This window comes from Piliocolobus tephrosceles, chromosome 4 (genome assembly GCF_002776525.5).
Source record: "Piliocolobus tephrosceles isolate RC106 chromosome 4, ASM277652v3, whole genome shotgun sequence".
Taxonomy (NCBI): domain Eukaryota; kingdom Metazoa; phylum Chordata; class Mammalia; order Primates; family Cercopithecidae; genus Piliocolobus; species Piliocolobus tephrosceles.
The window spans coordinates 136,102,008-136,117,143 of NC_045437.1; the positions used below are offsets into that span (position 1 = coordinate 136,102,008).

General features: G+C 43.9%; 1 pseudogene; it reads left to right on the plus strand.

Moving 5' to 3' along the window:
- The first annotated feature begins 284 nt into the window (after nt 1-284).
- On the plus strand, nt 285-14,251 carry LOC111552613 (annotated as a pseudogene).
- The last annotated feature ends 885 nt before the right edge of the window (nt 14,252-15,136 follow it).

Below are 15,136 nucleotides of genomic sequence, written 5' to 3' on the forward strand. Positions count from 1 at the left end.
AGGCAGGAGAAGTCTAAGCTCGCTACCTTGGAGCTGAGAAGAAATTATCCAGAGCTGGTTTCTCCTCCCACCTTCTAAAGAGCCCTGCTCTTGTCCCTGGCCTGGATACATGATTATATTTTGCTTTAATTGCATTAAAGCAAATGACTATGTCCCCCTGTGGTTTCGATCAGGTCAGGGATTTGATAATCGATCCTGGCACAGTCTAGACAGGAGTCACTTTGAAGCTGTTTTTAGCAGGATGAGAACAAACAATGTTTCTAAAGTGGCCACATTAGGCAAACATGCCGGTGGGACATCTTTTGGGGAGAGAGTGTGCCCTGGCTCCAGGCAGCCTGCTGACTGGACCCCCAGACCCCTGGAAAGGGGTGTGGACTACTCTCCCTGGACAGTAAGAAACTTTAAGTAGAGATACTGTATGCTTAGGCCTCCCATGATGTGAAACTTGGTCCAGGTGCCTTTTCCAGAAAGCCAGTCTTGACTGATACCACCTGACTCAGGGCCTAAAGGTAGCATAGTTTAGTGTGAGATGTTCTGTCCTGGAGACGGAAGAAAGGTCAAATTCACACAGGGCAATGCAAAAGGTAGACTCATATCTTGCAAAATTATTCTCTCTTCAATATTCTTTCAATCCTTTAAATTTCATTAAAAGGAAAGCGTCAGTGTGGTGCTAGTCTATTTTATGTATTTAAATAAATACATACATTTAGACATAGCGCCTGGCTGTGTTGCCCAGGCTGGAGTGCAATAGCACAGTCACAGCTCACTGCAGCCTAGAACTCCTGGGCTCAAGCGATCCTTCTGCCTCAACCTCCTAATTAGCTAGGACAACAGGTGCACACCACCATGCCCAGCTAGTAGTTTTATTTTTTTAAGAGATGGGGTCTGGCTATGCTACCCAGGCTGGTCTCAAACTCTTGGCCTCAAGGGATCCTCCTGCCTCAGCCTTCCAAAGTGCTGGGATTATGGTGCCAGGCCTAGTTTGTCTTTAATACCTCTCTAATGTTTGCTAATCTCCCCTTCTAACGAAGAGGGCAGGCCTAGGGATCTGCAGGTTAAGATTTAGCTAGATCTTAATAACAGTGTTTTCAATGAATGTATTTTCTACAATGAAAATACATCTTTCAAGTGATACTAGTTTTCCCTTTATGGAAAGTGAACCGTTGTTCAAGTACAATTAAGGCAAAAATTCTGAAGGATGGATGTTTAGGAGACGGTGATGTGGGGCTCTTTCACACACAGATCTGATGCTAGCTCTCCACTTGCCCGCTGTGTGACTTCCGGAAGACTGCTTTGCTCTCTGAGCCTCGGCTTCTCTGTGTAAAATGAAGTCAACGATTCTGCGGCGTAGGGTTATGGTGTGGACTTTCTGAGAACATGTTAGCGTGCAAGGAATCTGGATAGTGCTTAGCATACAGTCTGCGCTCTGCCTGGTGGCCCTGTCATCCTTATAGGGGCTGCTGCTTTTCTCAGCCATTCACAGAGCCTTTGCTGGTCCCACAGTTGAAACTGACTAAGCTCTGGGCTTCTGTGGAAACAAAAGGAACCTGGAGCCCCCAGCCATGCTCTGGCTGGAGCTCCTTGGCCTGGGGCCTCTCCCTTCCGCTTGCTCGTGGGGTTCACTTCCCTCATCTGTCAGCAGCAGCTCTGAGCAAATGCTTTCTAAGATCCCTTGCAGCTCTGACTTAAGAGTATTTTGAGCAATAAGCAGGGAGTGACAATTCCATGAGAGAAGAGTCTCGACTTTACCAAATGTGTTGTGCACTACTCTCAACTTGCAAGCTGGTGTGTGGACCAGCAGCATCAGTCTTGTGGGAGAGTGTTAGAAATGCATGCTCAGGCCCCACTCAACCTTCCTGAATCAGAATCTGCATTTTAACAAGATGTCCAGGTGGTTTGTATGCAGAATCCCACACCCAGTCTGAAATGAGAATTTAAGACACTTTTAGATCTTCACAGATATTGATATACTTTCAAGGGATTTTAAAAAACAGTAAACATGAGCCTGGGCACCATGGTGAGACCTCAACTCTACAAAATTAAAAAATTAGCTGGGAGTGGTGGTGTTTGCCTTTGGTCTCAGCTAGTCTGGAGGCTGAGGTGGGAGGATCACTTGAACCCAGGAGGTTGAGACTGCAGTGAGCTGTGCTCACACCACTGCATTCCAGCCTGGCCAACAAAGTGAGATCCTGTCTCAAAAAAACAAAAAAAACCCACCCCCAAGCAGTGAGCGTGTATGTAATTTCCTCCCCTGCTCCAAAACAATAAAGCTGTCGCAAAACTATTGAACTGAGTTAACCTAGTTAAGAGAGAAAATGATGTACGTAAATCTGATGAATAGCTTTTTTTCAGGGAATTTTCTTTCCATGTAAATTAAGCTCCCCCACTTTCCATGTCGGCCAGGCTGGCCTCTTCCCAGTGAGTGCCTCCCTCACACCTGACTCCTGGAGTGTGAAGCGTGTGTGTGTGTGTGTGTGTGTGTGTTTTGACTGAGTGTCTGTGTCTTGCAGCTGATCCAAAAAGCCGATCCAAAAAATTTTTCAGCTAAGTCAGCAAAATTTCCTGGAAATAAACTAGATTCCTAAGGGCTTCAGGGTAAGCTCGAGGGGAGCAGGGGGAACCCCAACTCTGATAAACCAAAGCAGCGTGCTCTGTTGTGTGGGTGAGCCAGGCATCCTGGCCTCCCAATCAGGCCCTTCTCCTGGACGGCTTCCTGCTTCTTCCTTCATATTCAGCCTCCAACTGGGCTCTGCTTCTCCCCGTCGCCAAAATGAAAGCCCCAGAGAGTGGACCATCCACTTTGAAGAATTTATCCCAAAGAGGTAATCACGATGTCGCCAAATATCTTCTTACAAGATCGTTTATCACATGCTGTTGATAAAAGTGAAGATGCCAGAAAAAAAAAAATTCAGTGTCTAAGAATAGGGGCCTGAAGTTGTTTAGAAATGTTATTTTAGTACTACAGACAACGTCTGGTAGCCCTTACGCCCAGGAGTCCACAGATCTGGACTCCAGTGATATTTTAAGGCTATTTAATTTCTCTAAGCCTCAGTTTCTCAGATATAAAATGGGGATGATAATGAAACCAAATTCATTTTCTTGTGTTGAGTATCAAACAAGGATGCATGGGAAACATTTAACACTGTGCTTAGTGCATGGCAAGCAGTTGGTAAATGTCAGTTTGCTGTGCTGCTGTTCAGACATAAAAATGTTGTAGGCTGGGCGTGGTGGCTCACGCCTGTAATCCCAGCACTTTGGGAGGCTGAGGTGGGTGGATTACCTGAGGTCAGGAGTTTGAAACCAGCCTGGCCAATGTGGTGAAATCCCATCTCTACTAAAAATACAAAAATTAGCTGGGTGTGGTGGCATGCACCTGTAATCCCAGCTACGTGGGAGGCTGAGGCAGGAGGATCGCTTGAACCTGGGAGATGGAGGTTGCAGTGAGCCAAGATGGTGCCACTGCACTCCAGCCTGGGTGACAGAACGAGGCTCTGTCAAAAAAAAAACGTTGTAGATAAATATTAATTATATGAAAAGATATTTGTGACGCAGCAAAAGTGAAAAAAAATTATAACAGCATGATCCATTTTGTAAGTTTATGTGTATCTATTTGCCTTTAAAACAGAATGGAACAGTGGATATGAAGTGGAGATGTGGTACTAAAGGAATGGGAAGCTGCTGGCCACTGTGTAACCCTTCCTCAGGCTCACTCCTATCATCTCTGCCGGAGAGTGCCAGGAAAAATCAGACTCAGACGATCTTTGATAATGATACTAAAATATAAAACAAAAGTGATATCTGTGGAATGCTTACTTAGAGTCAGGCACCTTCCAGGTGTCCTAGCTAGTTTATTCTTCACGGCTACCTATGAGGTGGATACTATTAGTATTCCCATTTTATGGAGGGGGCTGATTAGTAATTTGCCTAAGGTCTCACAGTCAGGTCTCACAGCCGGAAAGAGGTTAGAGAGGTATTCAAACCCAGGTTCTTTTTCTTTTTAGTTTTTTGAGACAGGGTCTTGCTCTGTCGTCCAGGCTGGGGTGCAGTGGTGCAATCTCAGCTCACTGCTGCCTCCACCTCCTGAGTTCAAGTGATTCTCCTGCCTCAGCCTGCTGAGTCACTGGGATCATGGGCGTGTACCATCACACTGGCTAATTTTTTGTATTTTTAGTGGAGACAGGGTTTCAACATGTTGGCCAGGCTGGTCTTGAATGCCTGACGTCAAGTGATCCCCCAACCTCAGCCTCCCAAAGCACTGGGATTACAGGTGTGAGCCACCACATCTGGCCCAAACCCAGGCTTTTAATCACTATGCTATAGTGTCTCTCAGGTGCCTCATTTTACAAATGAGGAAACTGAGGCCGAGATGCAGAGTGTGTGGCCCAATGCTACACAGTGAAGCAGTGGCAAAGCAGGCACTAGGACTCAGGCATCCAGATGCCAGGCTTTGAGGCTCCTCAGTGCCCCCATTGGGCAGGCCCTCGGGCTGGGTGGAGGGCACCTGGGCAGCTCAAGTCTCCACTCCTCTTTAGCCTGATGGCAGAGAAGCCAGGAAGGGGAGCAAAGAAGGTAGTTCGTGAAATGCCTGCTCCCTCAGCCCCAGGGCACTGCGCCCTGCTCTAAATCCTGTGTAATTTAAGGCAAATGTAATCCATATGGCTCTGATTCATTTACACTTAAATCTTCAAAATATTGTGTTTTAAGAGCTGTGACTTACAAAGCCTTCAGAACCTGTTAAATAAGATTCAGCTCCCCCATCCCTCCTCCCCTCCCACCCCAAGTCCAGCCTCTCTCCCCTTCCCCCATCTCAACTGAGGTGCACAACAGCATCTGGCAGGCTGTAAAGAAACTCAAAGTTCAGACTTGGAAACTTGCAGTCATCAGGATGTTTAAAGTGGCACTATTTGTAAACCTAAACAATTGGAAACAATTTAAACGTCCATCAAATTCATACAATGTAATACCACACAGTAGTGAAAACAAATAAGACCTTCACATATCAAAATGGGTGGATCTCACAGACATATTGTTGAGGAAGAAAACAAGCTGCAGGTTAGTTTGTAATGTGATACCAATTATAGAATATTTTGTTTGTTTATTTTTTTGAGACGGAGTTTTGCTCTGTTGCCCAGGCTGGAGTGCGGTGGCTGAATCTCGGCTCAATGCAACCTCTGCCTCCTGGCCTCAAGTGATTCTCATGCCTCAGCCTTCCTAGTAGCTGGGATTACAGGTGCCCGCCACTACGCCTGGCTAATTTTTTTGTATTTTTAGTAGAGATGGGGTTTCCCAAGTGCTGGGATTACAGGCATGAGCCACTGTGCCTGGCCTATTTTTTTTTCTTTTTTCCCTGTGACCTAGGCTGGAGTGCAGTGGTGCAACGATAGTTCACTGCAGCCTCTAACTCCTGGGCTCAAGGGATCCTCCTGCCTTTCAGGCTCCTGAGTAGCTGCAGCTACAGACCACCTGCACTGGCTTTTTTCATTCTCTCTCTATCTTTGTCTTTAATATATATTTAGAGATACGTGTAGATAATGTGAGTACATGGGTGTTTATTATGTTATTTGTCATTTTTATGATTTTGAAAAAATACATAACCAAAATTTCAAAAGATCCTAGACTTAGTTCACCAAAATAAGTTACCTTTTGTATTAACAAGTTCAATTTCCTCATTTCACAGATGGGAAATTTAATATTTATTAACTACGTAACACTTAATGAATACTTACTAGCCAGGCACACCCTTATTTCATTAAGCTGCACACCAGCTAATGTAACATGTGCCAAACAATGTTGACATGGTTTGGATGTTGGTCCTGTCCAAATCTCATGTTGAAATGTGACCTCCAGTGTTGGAGGTGGGGCCTAGTGGGAGGTGATTGGATCATGGAGGCGGGTCCCTTACGAATGGTTTAGTGTCATCCCGTGGGTGACGGGTGAATTTTTGCTCAGTTACTTCACACGAGATCTGGTTAAGAGTATCTCACCCCACCCTTGCCCATCTTCTCTCTTCGCCTTCTGCCATGATTGGAAGCTTCCTGAGGTTCTCCACAGAAACAGATGCTGAAGCCATGCTTATTCAGCCTGCAGAACCGTGGGCCAATTAAACCTCCTTTCTTTATAAATTACCCAGTCTCAGGTACTTCTTTATAGCAATACAAAAACATATAATAAAAATATACTGTTGTTTTCACTTTACAGATGAGGAAACAGGCCCAGAAGCATCTTCGAGGTCATGCAACTTGTAAACCAAGCTGACTTGTAAGAATACAAATTGCGGTATTCTCTTTCCCAGCCTTACACACGGGATCACATTCTGTTGATCTGGGTATTGTTATTTGTTCTTTCCCTACAGTTCTTTGAATTAGGTTCCATTTTTACCAATTTTACTGATGAAGAAAGAGGCTCAGAGCAGTCAAGTCAAGTGGCCTGCTAAGGGTTATTCTGGAGTTAATCCATTGTTCAGGGAGCCTCCTGACTCCTTGCACAGTGCTTTTTCCTTATCAGGCTTTGTCTGGAACAAGATGGCCATATTTACCATTACATTTTACTCTTTTGAAGTTCTGTGTCATTTGGTTACTTCCAATGGGAATAAAGCCCCACAAGTTGCTTTGGCCAGGTCTGGGGCACAGAGCTGTATGGAAGGAGAGAACCTGATAAACCTTAGGTCTTGTGGTCAAGGGAGCCATCTTCAACTCCACTTTCATTCACGCCCCATATCCACTCTCTATCAGTCACAGTCCCTGTAGGAAAAAGGTGGCACACTCAAATGGGAGTTTAATAATTGGACTATACACAAATTTATGGACAGAGTTGAGGAAAAGGAACAGGTTATACTGCAGTCCTCTGGGACTGGCACGAGCTGGGAGCTGTTAGCACCTAGGTCTGGGTGGCCAAGGGTGGAGGCCATTATCCAACCCACAGGAGCAGCTTTTCTGGAGTGGGCTGCCTGATTTGAGGCACTCAGCCAAACCAGCAAGGAGGGAGTCAAGGAAATATACGCCCACGTCACACTCCTCCTGCCTTCAGATCCCTCGCCAGTACCCTTTTGGCCAAACCAAGTGGGAAACAGAGGGCAGAAGAGATTATTGATGCAGTTCACACAAGTCACCTGCCAGGGCACAGAGCCGGGTGGGAGGAGCTGGACAGTGAGTCCAGAGGGACAATCAGAGACATTCACACATCCCGCAGTGGGTCTGGCTTTCCTTCAAACCCCTGCAGACTCGGACCATTTCTTACCACCTCCACAGCTGGTTCCTGGTCTGAGCCACAATTCCCTGCATTGAATCACTGCAATAGGCTTCCAGCAGGTCTCTCAGCTTCTCCAATCTGTTCCTAACTTAGCAGTCAGAGTCATTCTTGTAAACTCTAAAATCAGGCCATGTCACTTCTGTGCTCAATGCCCTCAAAGTAGAGAAAAAATCAAAGTCCTTACAATATTCCACAAGGCCTTGCACAGTCTGTCATTTCCCCATCACCTCTTGACCTCATGTCCCCATTTTTCTCCATTCTTCACTCTGCTGCAGCCATACTCTCCTCTCTCTCTCTTTTTTTTTTTTTTTTTTTTTTTTTAGGCAAAGTCGTTTCCCTCTGTCACCAGGCTGGAGTGCAGTGGTGTGATCTCAGTTTGTCTGGAAGAAGCCCTCCTGGGTTAAAGTGATTATCCTGGCTCAGCCTCCCGAGTAGCTGGGACTACAGGCATGTGCCACAATGCCGGGATAATTTTTTTGTTGTTTTTTTTTGAGACAGAGTCTTGCTCTGTTGCCCTGGCTGGAGTGCAGTGGCCGGATCTCAGCTCATTGCAAGCTCCGCCTCCCGGATTGATGCCATTCTCCTGCCTCAGCCTCCCGAGTAGCTGGGACTACAGGCGCCCGCCACCTCGCCCGGCTAGTTTTTTTTGTATGTTTTAGTAGAGACGGGGTTTCACCGTGTTAGCCAGGATGGTCTCGATCTGACCTCGTGATCTGCCCTTCTCGGCCTCCCAAAGTGCTTGGATTACAGGCTTGAGCCACCGTGCCCGGCCTTTTTTTGTATTTTTAGTAGAGATGGGGTTTAGCCATGTTGGCCAGGCTGGTCTTGAACACCTGACCTCAGGTCATCCACCCGCTTCAGCCTCCCAAAGTGCGGAGATTATAGATGTGAGCCACCGCGCCCGGCCTCCTTTGCTCTTCTTTGAATACACCAAGAAAGTTCATGCTTTAGGGCTTTGCTGATCCCTCTGCCTGGATTGTTCTCCCTTCCCCCTCCATCAAGCCTTTACTCAAGTGTCTCCTGCCGAATGAGACCTACTCTGACACCCCTTTGTAACACTGCAAACTGGCTCTACCTCCACATTCCTGATCCCAATAACCCTGCTCTAATTTTTCTTTTCCTCATATCGCTTGTCATCTTTTAACATGCCAAACAATTTACTTACTTGTTACTTTTTTTTTGAGATGGAGTCTCTTGACCTCATGTCCCCATTTTTTGCCATTCCTCACTCTGCTGCAGTCATACTATCCTCTTTTTTTTTTTTCTGAGACAAAGTCATCTCCCTCTGTCACCCAGGCTGGAGTGCAGTGGTGTGATCTCGGCTCACTGCAACCTCTGTCTCCCGAGTTCAAGTGATTCTCCTGCCTCAGACTCCGGAGTAGCTGGGCTTACAGGCACTTGCCACCACACCCAGCTAATTTTTGTTTTTGTTTTTTTTTTTAGTAGAGATGGGGGTTTTACCATGTTGGTCAGGATGGTCTCGATCTCCTGACCTTGTGATTTGACCGCCTTAGCCTCCCAGAATGCTGGGATTACGGACATGAGCCACTGTGCCCAGCCTATTTGTTACATTAATTGTCTGTTTCTCCCCACTAGAAAGCAAGCCTTAAGAGTCTAGAGCTCTGTTTTGTTCATCAGCGTGTGTCTCCAGAACATGGGAAATAGTAAGTAATTGTTCAATACATAATTACTGAGTATTGTTTAATAAATAAAATGAGGTTGAAAAAAGATTAATTTGGAGATTTTCCAATTAGAAAAGGGAAGAGAAGGGGTAGAGCCAGTGAGATTAGAGGGTCCTATATAAGTGAGCAGAAGAAAAAAAAAAAAACCAAACAGTCAACATGGATTTATTGATCATCTACTATATACCTGTTAAAAGGAGTGAAAATATAATTTTAAAATAAGGCCAGATGTGGTGTCTCATGCCTGTAATCCCAGCACTTTGGGAGGCTGAGGCAGGAGGATCACTTGAGTCCAGGAGTTTGAGACCATCCTAGGCAACATAGAATTATTTTTATTTTTTTTGAGACGGAGTCTCACTCTATCTCCCAGGCTAGAGTGCAGTGGCGCGATCTCAGCTCATTGCAACCTTCCACCTCCTGGGTTCAAATGATTCTCCTGCCTCAGCCTCCTGAGTAGCTGGGATTACAGGCACGCACCACCATGCCTGGCTACTTTGTTTTGTATTTTTAGTACAGACGGGGTTTCACCATGTTGGTCAGGCTGGTCTCAAACTCCTGACCTTGTGATCTGCCCGCCTTGGCCTCCCAAAGTGCTGGGATTACAGGCATGAGCCACCGTACCAGGTCAGAATACTCCATCTTAAAAAAAAATTAGCCAGGTTTGGTGGCATGCACCTGTAGTCCCAGCTACTTGGGAGACTGAGGTGTAAGGATCCTTGACACTGAGGGGTCAAGACTGCAGTAGGCCATTATAGCACCACTGCACTCTAGCTAGGGTGACAGAGAGAGATTCTGACTCAAAATAATAATAATTAATATTCCATTTGTAAGTGGTAACAAAAACTGTAGAGTATTTAGGAAGTATTTGAGGATACTTAAGACCTGTATGGAAAAAAATTGAAACCTCAAATAAAAAATAGAGAATATAATCAAAATGAGAAAGACATACTGTATTCTTGGGAGGAATAAGTCAATATCACAAAAAATTAATTTTCTCCAAATTAATATATATATTCAATTTAATCACATTCAAAATTGAATAGTTTTTTTTTTTTCTGGGAAGCTGATACACTTACTGCTAAATGTTTGTGGATGAATAAAGATCTACAAGATAGAATAAAGGGAAGGGGAGGTACCTGCCCTACCAGATGCTAAGCCATATTACAAAGCCATGGAAATAGTGATATTGGCACAAGGTCAGATGAATCAGTGGAACACAGGATCAATGGAACAAAATAAAGAGTTCAGAGATAGTTCCATATGGAAACTTAATATATGTAATGATGTTACCCCAGATCATTGGGGAAGGATAATCATTCTTCCTCCCCCAATGATCTGGGGTAAAGTCTTTGTATTTAGTAGTAGATTCTATTGGAAAAACTGGCTCCTAAGTGAGGAAAATTAAACTGGATTTCTATTTGACACCATATTCAAAAGTGAACTTCAAATAGAGTGAAACCCTAAGTGTAAAAGGTAATACTATAAAATTAATAGAAGAAAATGTAGCGTATATTTGGGATCTAGAGGGCTTCCAGCTTTTGGTAAAGAAAGAGTAGGTTGTATCGGGCCAATTCTCCTGTCAATAACATTATAGACTCTTAACAGAATATAATAAATGACTATTTGAAGACACTGGAGAATGACTAAAGCAGGCAGAAACTGTATGTATATAATTGTAGAAAGAAGAAAAAGTGTACTGAGTGCGATCTACTTTTATCTGGCTTTTACCTTGAGATCGCTCACCATTTGAGTGGTCTATGGGGTGGAGCTCATGCAGGAAGTGGCAATCTTATTGGGCTTGTAGAGTCAGAAGAGTGCAGGGTTGCGAGAGCAGCTGGAACTTGAGGGGAGAAATCACAGAATAAGCCACAGAAAAGAGAATCCGAAAATACATACAAAAATTTCCTTCTAATTTATAGTCAACCCCTGAACTAGTCACATGCAGGGTAAGATTCCAAAAAACTCCTGGGAAAACAACAGCTGGAAGGCTGAAAGAGCTGAGCAGAAATTTTAGCAGCTGCTCTGCCCTGGGAATATAGAGTTTGCAGTTAAAATTCTGCCAAATTGGAGAGACTTGGCAAACACTCCTGGCTTTTGATTGACACCCCAGAAGGGGTGTCAGACCTTAGGAGTTGAGACCATGTCCCAGGACTAAGGGTTGCACCCTAGAACTACTGGCAAACTCACATAGACTTTCCTTAACAAAGGCTAAAACCAAGCTCCACAGAGTCAAGTCGATCTGCAGCAATCTGAGTCTCTGCTAGAAGGAAACTCAACACTTTTCAATCTGAGGGCCTCGGCAAATTCAATGCACAAAGAAAAAACAACAAGATGCTCATAGTTACTCAACATTTTTTAATCCATGAGACTTAGTGAACTGAAAGCATAAAGAAAAATCAACAAGTCTGGGCATGGTGGCTCACGCCTGTAATCCCAGCACTTTGGGAGGCTGAGGCAGGTGAATGGCTTGAGCCCAGGAGTTTGAGACCAGCCTGGGCAACTTGGTGAAACCCCATCTCTACCAAAATAATAATAATAATAATAATAATAATAATAATAATAATAATAATAATAAATAGCAAGATGCATCATAATTATCAAAGATAAGAAGAGAATCTTAAAATCAGCCATGGTGAAAAAAGCCATATTATATATAGGGGATGATAATGATAATGATAAGAATATTGGTTGAGTTGACTTTTCATGAGGAACAATTGAGGCCAGAAGACAATGGAACAATATGCTCCATTTGCTGGAAAAAAAAAAAAAAAAAAAGTCAAGTTAGAAGTCTATGTTGACCATAAACATCTTTTTTATTTTTTGAGACTCAGTCTTCCTCTGTTGCCCAGGCTGGAGTGCAGTGGCATGATCTCAGCTGACTGCAACCTCCGTCTCCCAGGTTCAAGCAATTCTCCTGCCTTAGCCTCCCTAGTAGCTGAGATTACAGTCGCACGCCACCACACCTGGTTAATTTTTTTTTGTATTTAGTAGAGATGGGGTTTTGCCATGTTGTTCAGGCTGGTCTCGAACCCCTGACCTCAGATGATCCACCCTCCTTGGCCTCCCAAAGTGCTAGGATTACAGGCGTGAGCCACCATGCCCAGCCCGACCATAAACATCTTTATAAAATTAAGGTGAAATATAAGCATCTTCAAATAAGCAAGTACTGTTAGAATTTATTTCCAGCAGACCTGCACCATAAGAAATTCTAAGGAAGTTTTTCAGGCTTAAGGGAAAATTCAGGCCAGATGAAAAATCACACATATAGGATGAAATGAAGACTGTTAGAAATGGTAAATATGTAAGTTAACATTAAAATTATTTTTCTTTTCTTAAAATATTTAAAATTCATTTAATAATTTTAAAGCAAAAATAATGACAGCTTATTGTGGGATTTATAATGTATGTAGACGGAAGCTATATAATAGTAAAGAAGAGAAGAGGGAGTATGAATGTAACTAAGATAAGATTCTTACCTTATATGTGAAGTGGAATAATACCAATTTTAAGAAAGAGTGTGGGCTGGGCACGGTGGCTCATGACTGCAATCCCAGAACTTTGGGAGGCCAAGGCAGGAGGATGACCTGAGGTCAGGAGTTCAAGACCAGCCTGGCCAACATTGTGAAACCCCCATCTCTACAAAGATACAAAAATTAGCGAGGCCTGATGGCAGGTGTCTGTAATCCCAGCTACTCGAGAGGCTGAGGTGGGAGAATCGCTTGAACCCAGGAGATGGAGGTTGCAGTGAGCCGAGATCACGCCATTGCACTCCAACCTGGTGACAGAGCGAGACTCCGTCTAAAAAAAAAAAAGACTGTTATAAGTTATGGATGTAATTCCTAGAGCCATCATTTAAAAAATATACAGTGGTGGCAGTTCCGGTTAGGAGGTTGAGTTTGTTTATGTTGCTTACAGATTTAGCTGCTGCTTTGCCCAGCTCCAGCTCCAAGATGGGAAAATCCTTCACCAACTTCATGTGCAAGAAGGACTTTTTTTTTTTTTTTTTTTGAGACGGAGTCTCGCTCTGTCGCCCAGGCTGGAGTGCAGTGGCTGAATCTCAGCTCACTGCAAGCTCCGCCTCCTGGGTTTATGCCATTCTCCTGCCTCAGCCTCCGGAGTAGCTGGGACTACAGGCGCCCGCCACCTCGCCCGGCTAGTTTTTTGTATTTTTTAGTAGAGACGGGGTTTCACCGTGTTAGCCAGGGTGGTCTCGATCTCCTGACCTCATGATCCGCCCGTCTCGGCCTCCCAAAGTGCTGGGATTACAGGCTTGAGCCACGGCGCCCGGCCTGGAGCAATTTCTTAAAGAACAAGAATCATATGATAATAGATTGCATATGGGAGATGAATGTGTAAAGAATGGCCTTAATTTCATGTGTGAAGCCCCACCAGGAGCTAAAAAAGAAAACAAAGAGAAAGAAGAAACAGAAGGAGAGACTGAATACAAATTTGAATGGCAGAAAGGAGCCCCACGAGAAAAATATGCCAAAGATGACATGAATATCAGAGATCAGCCCTTGGGTATTCAGGTTCGAAATGTGTGGTGCATTAAATGTCACCAATGGGGTCATGTCAACACAGATCAAGAATGTCTTTTGTTTGGTCCTTCTGAAATCAATGTAAGTTCGATTCCTACTGATGGCTCAGGGCCATCGATGCATCCCTTGGAGCTAATAGCGAAGATGAGAAACAGTGGGTTTGCACTGAAAGGAAATATACTGGGGAGAAACTTGACTGCAAATGAGCCATCACAGGAGTATATTCCAAGTGAGGGTGAAGACGATCCAGAAGTTGAATGCTTAAAGTCACTAACAACTAAACAAAAACAGAAACTTCTTAGGAAATTAGATCGACTGGAGAAGAAAAAAAAAAGAAAAGAAAAAAGACAGAAAAAAGAAAAAGTTTCAGAAGAGCAGAAGTAAACACAAAAAACATAAATCCTTTTCCTCCTTCTCATCTTCCTCCTCCTCCTCTTCCTCTACTAAGACTTCAGAAAGCAGTAGTGAAAGTGAGAGTGACAATAAAGAAAAAAAATAGGAAGAAAAGAAAGAAAAGCAAGTGTCCAGGGCATATCACACAGTGATTCTGAAGAGAAGGACCTGTGTAAGAAGAGAAAACTTCATGAAGAACTTTCTGGCAGTCACCATAACCAGGAAAAAGCCAAGGAAAAGCTCAGGTTCTTAAAATACGAGAGTTCTAGGGAGAATAGCAAATGGAGCCATTCCGATTCTGACAAAAAGTCCAGAAGCCATAATTATAGCCCAGAGAAGAGAGGCTCTGAAAGAAATGAGGGGAGTTCGAGACCAGCCTGGCCAACGTAGATGGCAGAACAGCTTGTAATCCCAGCACTTTGGGAGGCCGAGGCAGGCCGATCACAAGGTCAGGAGATTGAGAACATCCTGGCTAACACGGTGAAACCCCGTTTCTACTAAAAATACAAAACATTAGCCGGGTGTGGTGGCGGGTGCCTGTAGTCCCAGCTACTCGGGAGACCGAGGCAGGAGAATGGTGTGAACACAGGAGGCAGAGCTTGCAGTGAGCCAAGATCATGCCACTGCGCTCCAGCCTGGGGGACAGAGTGAGACTCCATCTCAATAAAAAACAAAAAACAAACAAAAAAAGACTACTTTTAATTACTCATCTCTGTAAACTGTCGATTCAAGTACAAAACTACATGAATACCGTAAGAATGAATTTTTCAAATATTTACAAGTAAGCTACTTTGGGGCTATAGAAATATCTTCGGTTGGTAACTGTTTCTTGTACCCTATACCAGATAAAAACCACATATAACTCTGTGACATTTTCTTTGTTCTGAAACATCATTAAAAGAATGACAGTAAAAATACATATACATACATGTATATACCTACTGTCATATAGCTAAAAAGTCATTAAACTGGATGGGGTTCTAAAAAAGTGCTTAATTAGACCAAGATAGCGGGAAAAAGAGAACAAAGAACAGAGGGACCAAATGGAAACTGACAACGTAGTAGACTTAAGACTTAACCCCAAACTTTTTTTTTTGAGAGGGAGTCTCACTTTATTACCCAGGCTGGAATGCAGTGGTGTGATATCAGCTCACTGCAACCTCTGTCTCCTGGGTTCAAGTGATTTTTCTGTCTCAGCCTCCCAAGTAGCTGAGATTCAGGTGCATGCCACCATACCTGGGTAATTTTTCTATTTTTAGTAGAGACAGGGTTACG